At 37.8% G+C, this 13,706-nt stretch overlaps 1 non-coding gene across 1 annotated transcript; it reads left to right on the top strand.

Moving 5' to 3' along the window:
- The first annotated feature begins 13,630 nt into the window (after positions 1-13,630).
- Positions 13,631-13,701, top strand: TRNAG-ACC (transfer RNA glycine (anticodon ACC)). The gene has a single exon. It is a non-coding gene; the product is annotated as a tRNA-Gly (tRNA).
- Positions 13,702-13,706: the final 5 nt, after the last annotated feature.

Below are 13,706 nucleotides of genomic sequence, written 5' to 3'. Positions count from 1 at the left end.
CCACAGTTGGATGGATCACATCTCCATGGAATTACCCTCCAATTCCCATCTCATTTAAAATAAAATTCAAACTACGTATTGACCTCCAAATTCTATATGACTTGATCCCTGCCTGCTTCTCTAACTTCACCTCCTAAACACTCTATACTTTGTATGCTCAGATCTAAATACACTCACTTTTCTGCTATTCACTGCACATCAGTGCACCTTCCACTTCAGGACCTTTGCATATGCTATACATCTCCCTAGAAAGCTGTTCCTGCAATTCTTTACATATAGCAATTCTTAACATCCTTCAGCTCTCAAGTTAAATGTCACCCACTCAAAGAGCCTCTCTTCACTAACCCTGCCATTTTGGTCTCAAAAACCTGCTATATTTTTCTCAAAAGCATTATCACAAAAAAAAAATAATAATAAGGATAATGTAATATAGAAATTTTTATCAGTTTGCTATTATTGTTACTTCTCTCTCCAAGCTAGAATACCTCTCTATGAGTAGGGACCACGTCTGTTTTTTATATCACCTGTGTATCCCCAAAGTATAAAGATGTGCCTGACTCATAGTAGGTACCTTATAAACATTTGATGAATTATTGAATATATGAATGCATCCTATAACATTCAATCTCTCTAGTAAACTTTTTTTTCAGTTCCAATTCACATAAAATAAGCACTATCTATATATTTAAATAAGGGTGAATATGTTTCTTGAAGCGAAAGTGCAGAATTGACTAATTTCAACATTTACAGCAACCTGAGAGCTCACATGGTCAGTTTGGAGAAATATCTTTTCCAAACACTGACTGAATGGTAAAAAGATTATATTCACTACTGCTGTCAGTATTAGCAAGCAGAGCATGGAGGAAAATTCTCTGGAAAATATTAACTGATATGCCAGGCATTGCCTGATATACTTCTATATATCCCTTTATTCTCTCACTCATAAAAAGCAACTGAGTGTCTACTTTATACCAAACTCTGTGATAGATACAAAGACTTGATGGGAAAGACAGAGAAGCCATATATTGAACAAATAATAACAAGGAAGCAAAAGAATGTGTAAAACCACAGAACAGAGGAAACCATTTCATGCCCATTTATAAATAGCAAATGCAGCTGACAGAGAAACATGGTTGACTCCAGGCACACTGATATTAATGGTAAAATTAAGGCTTGGGCTTCAGTCTCCTAGTTAGCAAGATTTGTGCTGTGATCATTGAGACATGCATTCCAGCTTATCCAAGACAGTACTTATTAGCTTATGACTGATGTCCTAAATGTAATAACTCCTTCATTTCACTTTTAAGCGAGTACTGGTTTAGATGATATGGTGCCCTAACTTTGTCACCATCTACCATGGAGAGAACCCCATTCATGCCATATCCACAGGGTTTCCTAGATATGAAATGTGTCATACCTGAGGTCATTTGATTGTGCCACTGTTGTTCAGGCTAGAAACCAACCCCAGAGAATCCAGTCACTGATGAAGTGATTGAACATTGCCCAATAGGATTCTAATTGGATGGGAATTAATTGACCCTCTTTTCAGAGGTTCTGAATTTGAAGCCCATGTAGAAAATCAGAAGCTGTCACAATAAAAGCAGACAGGGTGGTAGAGCCACAAGAATGAAAGAGGTAATCAAGTACAAGCTACAAATGGACATGCTTCTGAGGGGCAAAATGACTAGGTTCCTAGAGCTGTTGTCCTATCTTGAACATCAAAGAATGATATTGTATTAGTCTTTGAAGCTTACTACTCAAGTCCTAGTATGTTTTCCTTTGTTTACTTATTGTCCTGTATTTCTTACAACCTGGAAATATATGGTATATATGTAATACATGAAAACTCTTTCTTTAGTGTCTCTCTTTGTCATGCAAGTTGGGTCCTATCTGAGTCTCCAGTTGCTATGTTCCAGAGTTTGGGACAAGCTCCACAATACACACAGCATGCGGTAAGGAATGGGCTTTATTAGATTTTACACAGGACACTGTCAGTTCAGATCTCCTTAATTCTCACATCATTCCATGGGGGCTTGCCTAGGCCTATGTGCTGCTAGGCCAGCAGGGATTTTTCCTACCTGTGGATCTCTACAGTGTAGACAAGCTACTGAGAGAACAGCTTTATCCATAGGGCACCCACCAGTTGCTTGGAGCCAGGCATTATGGACTTCAAGTGGCAGCTGTTATCTGGGAAGTTTGGCTGTCTAGAGCCTGGAGACCTTGAGGCCACTGGGACATCGCATTCCTCCCTTCCAGGTTCCATAGGAATCTGGGCTTGGGTTTAGAGTCCTACTCTGGAAGAAGAAGAGAGGGTAGATACAGTTGGCTCATTATCCAGGTAACATGTAGTAGCCTTCATGGTCTGCGCATCTGCTCATTAGAATAGGCTAAACATCTACTCTGATTTTATTTTATAATTTGATATATATTCATTATGACATATACTATATATAAATAGATAAGGATATAAGTATATATAGCTCTAATATAAGATATATATGTACATACAGAGATTTTAATTATATACTATAATTATAGTATCTATAATATATGTATATTTTATGCCCATACGATATAGATATAGATATGTATTATAAGTCATTTAAACTGAAAGTGAAAATCAATGTCACCAATTTGAAAATTATGAAATAGTTTTAACCAAACTATTCTGGAAGGAGAAAATAATGAGGGATAATTCAGGTTATGATTTGACCTCTAGTAGAGATGCAGGTTTTCCCACAGAGTGCCTTCCCTATTGTTCTAGTTTGCTAACTGCCGGAATGCACTATACCAGAAACAGAATGGCTTTTAAAAGGGGGAATTTAATGAGTTGCTAGTTGATAGTTCTAAGGCTGAGAAATGACCCAATTAAAACAAGTCTATAGAAATATCCAATCTAAGGCATCCAGGGAAAGATACCTTGGTTGAAGAAGGCTGATGAAGTTCAGGGTTTCTCTCTCAAGTGAGAGGGCACATGGCAAACACGGCGTAATCTGCTACCTTCTTCTCCTGGCTTCCTATTTCATGAGGCTCCGTGGGAGGTATTTTCCTTCTTCATCTCCAAAGGTCTATGGCTGGTAGACTCTGCTTCTCATGGCTATGTTGTTCTGCTCTCTCTGAATCTTCCATTCTTCAAAATGTTTCCTCTTTTATAGAACTCCAGTAAACCAATCAAGATCCACCCAAATAGGTGGAGACATAGTGTCACCTAATCCAGCTTAACAACCACTCTTGACTAAATCACATCATCCAAGGAAATGATCTGATTATAGTTTCAAACATGCAGTATTGAATAGGGATTATTCTACCTTTATGAAATGGGATTTTGATTAAAATATGGCTTTTCTAGGGGGCATGAGTCTTTTCAAACCAGCATATTCCACCCTCGGCCCCTAAAAAAGATGCTTTCCCCATATACAAAATACATTAATTTCATAACAATATCAGAGAACCTTAAACCATTCCACTAACATTTCAAGTGAGATTAATACAAGATTAAAATCAGTACAAAGTCTCATCAAAGTTAGTTAAAGTCATGGACAGTCCTAAGGCAAATTTTTTTCCATTTGCTCTGGATCTGTAAAACTCAGAACAAGTTATTTGCTGCCAACATACAAAGGAGGAACATTCATAGGATACATATACACGTTTCCATAGGGAGGAAGGAACACAGAGGTCACAGGATCCAAGCAGTTTTGAAAACCGGCTGGGCAAAGTTCTTCAGATTTCAAAGTCTGAGAGTCATTTATCCTCAGGGCTTCTGAAAGTGGCAGTCCCACCCTTTCCAAATACCTACACAGAGGCTTGCCTCTCTCTGAACACAACCTTGGGAGATAGTGGGAAGACCACTTTTTTCTCATCTTCACCCTCTCCAAATATCGGGGCCATACCTGGGCTCTCTGCCATCTCTGGGGCACACACATTCAACCCCTCCATGTGGTGGCAGCCAGGCTCTCCCCAAACCCCAAGGAACGTGCTTCATCCTCTCCAAGGCCTGAGGCAGCATGACTTTTCCACTGCAATAAGGTGGAAGTTTCATCCTCTGCCTCTGGGGCAAACTCACCCTTTCCACGTGCTTAGGTGGGTCCACTCTCCTGGCCCGAGGTTTCTTAATTTCAGACCTTAGTCTCCATGGTTTTGCCTCCGAAGTTATTTTTCCTCCATTGTGTCCCTTCTCTGAACCCCCCAGACCAGACTGGCAGCGGCTCTGTTTATACAGGTCCCACAGCACTCTCGTTGGCTTTCTATGCAGTAGCCTTGGATCATGCCCATCAGACATAAGGAGTTTCCACACATCCTTCCTGGATAACTTCATGTCCGATCCTGACTTTCTCTGAAATGGCTGACTAATTCACGTCTGGCCAGATCCTCACATGGAGCACTATTCTCTGGGGTCTCCATTTCTGGAGGCCCAGAATTCTCCAGGACATCAATTTCTGGTTTCTTTGTACTCAAGAGTTCAGTTTTCAGTTATCTGTCTCCTGTCGCATTTCACTATAAGCTATGAGGAGAAACCAGGCTGCACTTTCCACATTTAATTTGGAGATCTCTTCTGCTAAATAACCAAGTTCATGGCTTTTAAAATCTGCCTTCCAGCCAAAGCCACTAGCCAATTTTGCCAGATTATCTATCATTTTAAAACAAGGCTCATCTTCCTTCCAATCTATAATAACACGTGCCTCATTTCTGTCTAAGGCTTTATCAGAAGTGTCTTTAGAGTCCACATTTCTACCAACAGTCTCTTCAAAGCATTCTAGGCCTTCTCTATCAAGGTTCTTACAAGTCTTCCAGAATCTTCCCCTCATCCATTTAAAAACCCGTTCCAACATGTTTGGTATTTGCAAACCACAGAAGAAGCGCCCCACTCTCTGGTACCAAAACCTATTCTGGTTTGCTAGCTGCCGGAATGCAATATACCAGAATCGGAACGACTTTTTAAAAAACGGGAATTTAATGAGTTGCTAGTTGATAGTTCTAAGGCTGAGAAAATGACCCAATTAAAACAAGTCTATAGAAATATCCAGGGAAAGATACCTTGGTTGAAGAAGGCCGATGAAGTTCAGGGTTTCTCTCTCAAGGGAGAAGGCACATGGCAAACACGGCGTAATCTGCTACCTTCTTCTCCTGGCTTCCTATTTCATGAAGCTCTGTGGGAGGTATTTTCCTTCTTCATCTCCAAAGGTCTCTGGCTGGTAGACTCTGCTTCTCATGGCTATGTCGTTCTTCTTTCTCCGAATCTTCCATTCTTCAAAATGTTTCCTCTTTTATAGGACTCCAATAAACCCATCAATACTCACCTAAATAGGTGGAGACATATCATCACCTAATCCAGTTTAAAAGCCACTCTTACTAAATCACATCATCCAAGGAGATGATCTGATTGCAATTTCAAACATACAGTATTGAATAGGGATTATTCTACCTTTATGAAATGGGATTTTGATTAAAACATGGCTTTTCTAGGGGGCATGCATCCTTTCAAACCAGCACACCTATTAAACCTTTCTTTGGATGTGGGCTATCCTAGTAATATGAACTTTAATATAGCACTAAAATTTTAACCATTATGTTCAGTTTGATAGTTCAACTATATTCTGTGTATTTTGTCATGGATAAGAATTAAGTATCCCAGGCAGAGCAGGAGAAGAAGAGAAAAGAAAGATACAGAAATGAGAGGTAGATGGGTAACTGAAATCCAACTGCAGAGTTACTTGGATAATATTAGTTAGGTGAAGATCAGTCCATTTATACCCACATGTCTTAGGTCAGGTTCCCTAGGAAGTAGACTCTGAGATGAAGATTTGTGAACAGGAAGTTTGGGGAGAGTCCTTTGGGATCCAGTTCTGTGATAGTTGATGGACAAAGAATTGGAAAGGAGACAAGCTTAACTACAATGCCCTCCAACAAAGACCTCAGCCAGTCCAAAGAGAAGATGTGAAGCTGGATGGCACTTTAAGAATTATCCAGAACTGAAGCCACGGCCAGGTCTTTGTACACCTGCACCAGCAAATCATGGGGTTCTGACTGCCCCAAGGACATAACATTGGGTAAGGAGGTCAGTTCCTGAGAAGACACTCATCAGCAATCAGAAGGAAATATTCCCAGCAACTGGGTGATCACCTGTCAAAGTCCTAAAGCAGGACTTTGAATGCTATGTGATAGCATCCGCATACTAAGGCATAGTTTTCTGAAAAGCATCCAACATCCTATAGATATAAAGCCATAGAGATCGCTCCAATGAGAATGCATTCCATACCCACCCATCTAAGGAAAGTTTACACTGAGTGATTCTGAGTGATTCACAACCCCTATCAATTCTTTGATGTAGCAAGCATTTTCACCTCATGGAGAAGAGGAGAAAACAAGTACGTTTTCTAGGAGAACATCTCCACTAGGATACCACCTAAATTTGTATTAACATAACTCCAGAAAGAATGGTTACAGATCAATTATCCTCAAATTGAAATGATCATTTCTTGCTTATATTCCCAGATTTTTCACTTACTTAAAGCAAAGAATTCTGCTTGTCACTTTTGGAATCTCAGTTCCTCTCTTTGTAGACTGTCTACTTTCTGCATTGGAATCACTTCAAGAAAGGAAGAGTAATAGTTCAAGATATTAGTGTGTCTCACTAAAGATAGACAAACCTAGAATCTCTGAGGAAGAAGTTCAGTCATCTACCTTTTATACTGGGTCATTCTCATGGATATAGATATTAGAAAAATACTATTAAAAATTCTTTAATCCACCTTAATCTGAGCCAAATCATCAGAGAGTCACAGGCTTATTGTCCATCACGCCTTGTAGTTCTTCTTTTATTTAATTGCACTTTGCCCAGATGCCAGCAGTCCATACAACTGGGTATTATACAAAATATCTCTGAACAACTTGCCTCTCTGTTTACTGTTGAGGTAATGTTTATGACATTACACAGTGTCTTCTCTATAAAGACTCATGGAAGAAAATTCTGATCTCAAAATCAGAATTGTTTATCTCTTGAGCAGCTGGATAGTTAAACTTTATAAATAGTATGACTCGCACATTGATAGTCTTTCCCTTTTCTCACAGGCTAGCAGAAACTCAAGAATCAAGTTTTTGGCACTCCTCTAGCAAATATGCATAACTTCATGGTGTGATTTCCCTGTCCTGACTCACCTTTGCTTCACTGGACTTTCCTGATTCGCTTTTCTCATTTATTTGTTATTTCATATGCAGTTTTATAAGTTGCTTACATCCTTTCTGGGACAAGGCTGGGTATAAAAAATGCATTCCAAATATTGATAAGTACACAGACAATACACAAATCCAATATATCAGTGAAATACTTTAACAGCAAGCAAATAGCCCTGCCAGTACATTCTATGTGCTTCTGCAAAGAATTTTGTGCAAAGTAAGCCTAGTAAAGTTGTAACCAGTTAATAGGATAGAATTTCAACTATTGACACCAAGAATTGGTCTAACTACATTCTGTGACTTGGCAACTCCATGACAGAGAGGAAAATAATAGGCCCTGTGCATTTCCAAAGAATTACTGAGGAAGAAATATAGAAAGTGCTATGTAATTTTAATTCTCTTTTCTTTGCTCCTAATCTTGCTTGCTTATGCATGCTCATACATAAAAATATTATAAAGGTTACAGAACCCTAAGATTTGATTGAAACCTTTCTGGACCTTTGGACATTTACACAGACTGATTGCCCTCTTTTCATCCATTTGATATTCATGTGTTATACTATACTATGTGAAGAGGAAATTCCTAATAAATGTTGCCATGATTTAGTTCACCTGTGGAATGTAAAGGTTAATATGAAAATATTTAGAATCTTGGAGTTATTAAATTATAGAAACATCTGCATTTCTTGGTAGGTTTGAGCCATAAGAGCATATTAGAATTAGTGCTAGATGTTTCCTAGGACTATATAAAGTTTATGAGTCAACCAGAAATGAGCTCATACTTTCAATGACTTAGGGGATAATGAATGAATCATGAAACAATACATCTCCCCTTCTGAAGTAATCTTGAGAAAGGTGGAAATAGCACAGGCTTCTACTTCTGATAACAGATACAGGAAAAAAGATGGAGCCCTGGAAAACATATTGAGGCTGTTAGAAACGGCCTTCTTACAACAAAGGTGGATGGCCTATGACATAGGAGTTAAATAGCAATTAGATTACCTGGGATTAAACCCTGCTCCTAACAAACAAGAGTTCCTGAGGGGTTGTAGTGAAAGAAGTTAAATGGTCAGATTTGTCATTTAGAAAGATTTTTCTGGGGATAGAGAATTGTTGGAGTGAGAGAACAAAACAAAAAATAAGAGTGGTTGAAACAAGATAGAAGCACATTGTTTTGTTTGCCACATAGATGAAATGCCTATGTGTCCAGTTCCAATGTGTAAAGCAAATGTTCAGATTCATCCATGCCCAAGTCTCCTGTAGCCTACTGCTCCTCCATCCTCAAAAATATGCATTCTATACAAGATCCAGATGGTTACTGAAGATGCAGAAGTCCAGCCATCAGGAAGGAATAAAGAAAAGCGGGCTGTGTGTCCTCTCTTTAAGAACACTTCCTGAAAGCCACATATGAGATTTCAGTTTACTACCCCTTATTGAAACTTTGCCACCTGATTGCGCCTAACTACAAGTGAGTCTGGAAAATGTGGTCTTTATTCCAAGTGGCCATGAACTTATAAATATGGAATTGCCTAAAAAGTTGAAAAAAAAGAAAAAGCGCTTTTAGGGGATAGTTAGCCGCCCCTGCCACTGAGTAGTAGTATTGGGCATGTCAGATAGCCAGATCATTCCAGGGTTGGTTCACCAGCCTCACTGAAAGGGAAGATTCAAGGGGGACCCTATGTCACCAGCTTTGGTGAAAGGATAGAGGGACGTTTCATGCACCAGTCTAAGGGAGAACTGGTTTGTGAGGAAAATCAAGAATTCATCATTGAGATACTTATGAGACAACCAAATGGAATATATTTATAAGCAATTGTTTTTAAGTTTGAGATGTTTCAGAGATAAATTCCTGTTACTAGACAAAGGTAGTGGATTTTTTTTTTTTTTTTTGCCTGATGTGCTCAAATGACCAATTCCTGAGACACCAGGATTTCAAAGAAAGAAAAAGTTTATTGCTAGGCACAAAGCAGGAGGTCAAATGGCCTATCAACCCCAAAATCTGTTTCTCTGAACTATAGTAGTTCTAATAGTCTTACAGTATCAAAAGATGAGCAGGTTTTAGGATAATGAGCACAATGGCCCCAGATGCTGTAATTAGAGGTGATCTAATTATTGAGCACATGCAGTTTGATTACATGCTTAGTCATGAAACTTATGTAAGAAAATGGGGCCTCAATATGAGGATGGGCATGATTTCTAGTATTATAATGAGGTGAAGGTGACTTATAGGTTAAAATCTAAGCTACTGTGTCTGGCAGGTACATTTTGGTTAGGTCCACCATCAGTTATCAAGATAACTTTGGACTTGGTGTAGGTTAGTTCTGGGCTGACCCAGGACCCTTCATTAATAAACATGAGGGACTGTCTTTAGTGATCCTAAGACTTTTTTTATTTTGGTATGCTATGTGGCAGGGCTCACATTTCATTCTTTTTCCAAGTGAGTATTCCATTATTGCAGCTCCATTTGTTGAATTTTGTTTCTTTGGTTTTTCGTTTGTTTGCTTGGCTTGTTTGTTTGGGAACTGCATAGGCCAGGAATCGAATGACCATAAGCCTTTAAAGTCTAAAAACTGGATAAGGTGGGTGCAAGTGAGGATCAGTTACAAGGTTTTTGCAATCACAAGGACACAAAATAAAGACTATATAACCATTATCAGAGATTAAGGCACCTTGATTACAATTCATTTTGTTTTTGTTTTTTTATTTTGTTTTTTTGTTTTTGTTTTTTTTTATTACAATTCAGAGATTTCAAGTATTTTCCTCTGTCCACTCCAATATACCAGAAAGTAAAAAGGATTATCTACATTGTGATCCAGTAATCCAAATTATCCCTTAAATTCTAATTTCTCTGTTACATTCTAGCCAGAGACATAGATTTGAGAACCATGTATATAGTATGTATATATATACTATATATATATCACTATATATATAGTGATTAAATGTGGCAGTGAATGCAATAGTATTGACTCTACTTTCCTTTTTTCATTACAGCCTGAGCAGGTTAGAGGATATGGCTGCTAAGGACAATAGAGCAGAGCTTCTCACCATAATAGACCCCATGTGGCCACTTTGAGGGCAGAAAGCAGCAATATCTCCCCATACCTTCATACGCATCAAGAAGTCCTAGTATGGAAATAGGAAGCACAATAAAGAGAGAACAAGAAAAAAAAAGAATTCTATAAACAGATTGAGGATGAAGGGGAGTTGATTTACTGGAATGGGGTTCCACAGGACATGACAGAAGAGGCTAAGGAATAGATCAGGACAGTGGGAGAAAACACAATGGGAAGGTATATGAGAGAAGAGCTGGCTCACTTTATGAGTGGCTGACATGGAAATATGCAATGGTGGGATTCCCCAGCACTTATCCTCAGCAACTGCAGAGATTCTTACTTTCTAATTCTTTGGGAAATAGGTTTTCTCAAATTGTAATTGATTTGATTAAGATATGTATTTTTGCATGGGGAGTTCAGTGTCCTAAATCAAAGCAGTAACACAGGTTTGAACAACCCTGCAATCTGTGGTCCCAGACAAGAGTTTAGAACCCCAAGTGGAACAAGGACAGGGAGTAGTTCTGAGTCATCTAAAGATGTGGAACTGAAGATGGCTTGCAAGAATGGATCCTTCTGTCCGTATAGTGGGAGAGATTCCCTACTTTTCTCCATTCCATTAGCAACAACCTTCAATGGTTTGAAGGCATGTCCTGGACTGTACAAAGCCAGAAATTATTTGTGAGGATTAATTTAGATTAGCAGTCATTAAACTGCAGCCCAAAGAGTCAAATCTGTCTCACTGCCTATTTTGTAAAAAAAGTCTTACAGAAACAAGCCACACCCATTTGCTTAGTATTGTTTCTGACTGTTTCAGCATGACAATGGCAAAGTTAAGAAGTTGTCACAGTATGTATGGCCTGCACAATCTAAAGTATTTACAATCTGGCCCTTAACAGAAAAAATTAACAAACTTCTAATTTAGACAATATATACAAAGCACTTATAAATACCTAGCACATAGTGCTAATAAAATAGTAGCTATTTTTATTTTTAAAGCCAAATATTGATTATCAATGCCTTCATTATTGGCACTTTGATTTTAGGTGCTCTGGAGAAGTGATCCATCCTTGTACTAATTTAATATGTTAGTAAATTCATAATAATTTGGTTGTTGATATTGGTAAAATGTTCACATGTCTCCACTTTATCTAAAAGCATGTATATATAATTTCAGCCATATGGATTTTCATTAGGGTGGAAATCATACCTAATTCAACCATATGGAAATTATTTAAACTTAAAAGCATTAAAAACCAACAGATGATTTCATTTCTTATGTATGCAATTATTATGAGAGCCAAAATGCCCTATATTTGAATGTCAGGGAAATTTAATATGAGAGGTTTTGTTTGTTTATTTTTTTTTAAATCACTATTACTGGGAATAAAAAGGAAAGTAAAAGTGAGATTCAATCAAGGTGTATTATTAATAGTTGTCACATATGAAAATTAAGAATGTGCTAGAATAGCAAAATAAAACAAATAGGACTCATGGATCCTATGAACTATTTTCGATTCAATTTAAGCATGATTAAAAGATTTCCAACTTAAAACTAAAATGCAGTGGTATGAAACAGACAAAAATGTTAATCCAGTTGAGAGTTTGGTGGAAAGTAATTTTTCCTAGATAATGTAGGAAATATATCTATTTAATGTATTTGACTTGATTTAATGGAGATCTTCAACAGGATATAATTTGATAAGAGGTGGACTGAGTAGGCACTTCATTAAGAAATACCAAAAAATGACTTGTTAAATGAAAGGTAGTAACAGCAAAGCTACATTTCAAGGAGGTTTCAGTGTTGAGCTCAGGTAGTGATGGAAAAGGAAATGACTAATTTAGAGAACTCTGGCTGTTTTGTGTTCAAACCTTAGCTTCTTGGAGGGGCAAAGAAGTTCATGTCTCATAAATTCTCAGACCTTGGCCAATGTCAAATTTGAAGTAGTCACAGGTTGTTTTCAATGACTTTCTACCTCCTCTCTTAGCACTTATTTACCTTCACATGAAATTCTTCCCTTTTCTACAATGCCAGTTCTATGTTGATGAAAATGTTCCATAGCTGTGCTATCCTCTAGCTACATGTGGCTACTGAGCAATTTGAAATGTGGATAGTGCAACTGAAAACTGAATTTTTAATTTTGTTTGATTTTAACCTATTTACATTTCTATCTAAATAGCCTCACGTAGCTAGTGGCTGCCATATTATATTCAGCAGGTTCTAAGCTTAATAGGCTTTAGAGCTGAAGTGAATGCTGGGGATTTCGTCTGTAAATGACATTGGTTGATTATTGTTTGAAGGTGTCTCCTAACTCTATATTCATTTACTTTTCTCAAAAAAGGCCAGCATCTATCTATTGTAGTAATTCAATCAAAAAAATGTTGTCAATTCCAGGTATATTACACAAATCTGCTACCAAATGTAACCTTGTCTTTTCAGGAAATTCACCTAAGTGACCTCCCTATAACTTAGAGCTGGGTAGGGCCATACAGCTGTCTCTCAGCAGGCAGGTGTGAGAGTGGAGGAAGAGTGCATCTTAAAAGACTTTTAAAGAGTAGAATGTGCTATCCACCAAACAGCATTGACTTTGATCCAGTTATCACATTAATGCTTTAGAGAGATTGCCGCGTTTCAACTAGTGGTTGGAAAGAATTAGCCCACATTCCTCAATCCACTCTTAGCCACACAGTTGTTACATTTGAGGTAGCTCCTATACAGAGCTATATCTACCGAATAGTGAAAAGTATCTTTTTCAGCTACTAAGGTGAGTCTTGGTAGAGACAAAGTTTGCGGTTTTATGTAAGAATGGAGTTGTGTGTTTTTTATTCATGACCCAACTTGTATTTATGTCTTTTTGTTGTTGTTGTTTTTCTTTGGGGGGGGGCATGGACAGGTACCAGGAAATGAACCCGGGTCTCTGACAAGGAAGGTGAGAACTCTGCCACTGAGCCACCGTTGGCCGCCCTATGGTTTTTGTTTGTTTTTAAGGACCCCTTCATTTATTTACAACCCAACTTGGTTCCCAGTGATTGTTTTAGCTCAGCCACCCTGTTGTTATTTGTTTGCTGTTGTGTTACACTTTCAGTTGTCTATAGTCTCAATTCTTTTCAAATTTACAACTTAAGATTTTTAAGTGAAATGCTTAGGGTAAATGAAAAATAAAATTAACATTTGTATACGTATGAAAGGCATATTGGTAAATCCTCTTCAATAGTCAAGAGATACTAAAAGTGATAATTAAGATAAAAGTAAATTCTGATTGACTTAACATTAAATTTCAATAAAAGTTCCTGCTTTAAAGCCAACACTGTTTCACAAAGAATTTAAGGTGATAAAATAAAAGGCAGAAATTCAATTAAACTTTTTTTAACTGTCATCAAAATAAAGGGAAAAGGGAGGTAGTGCAAGGGTAGTTCAGTGGTAGAATTCTCACCTACCATGTGGGAGACCTGGGTTCGATCCCCGGTCCATGCACTTCC

Source organism: Tamandua tetradactyla, chromosome 15, assembly GCF_023851605.1.
Source record: "Tamandua tetradactyla isolate mTamTet1 chromosome 15, mTamTet1.pri, whole genome shotgun sequence".
NCBI lineage: Eukaryota > Metazoa > Chordata > Mammalia > Pilosa > Myrmecophagidae > Tamandua > Tamandua tetradactyla.
This window is presented reverse-complemented; position numbering and strand designations above follow the sequence as displayed.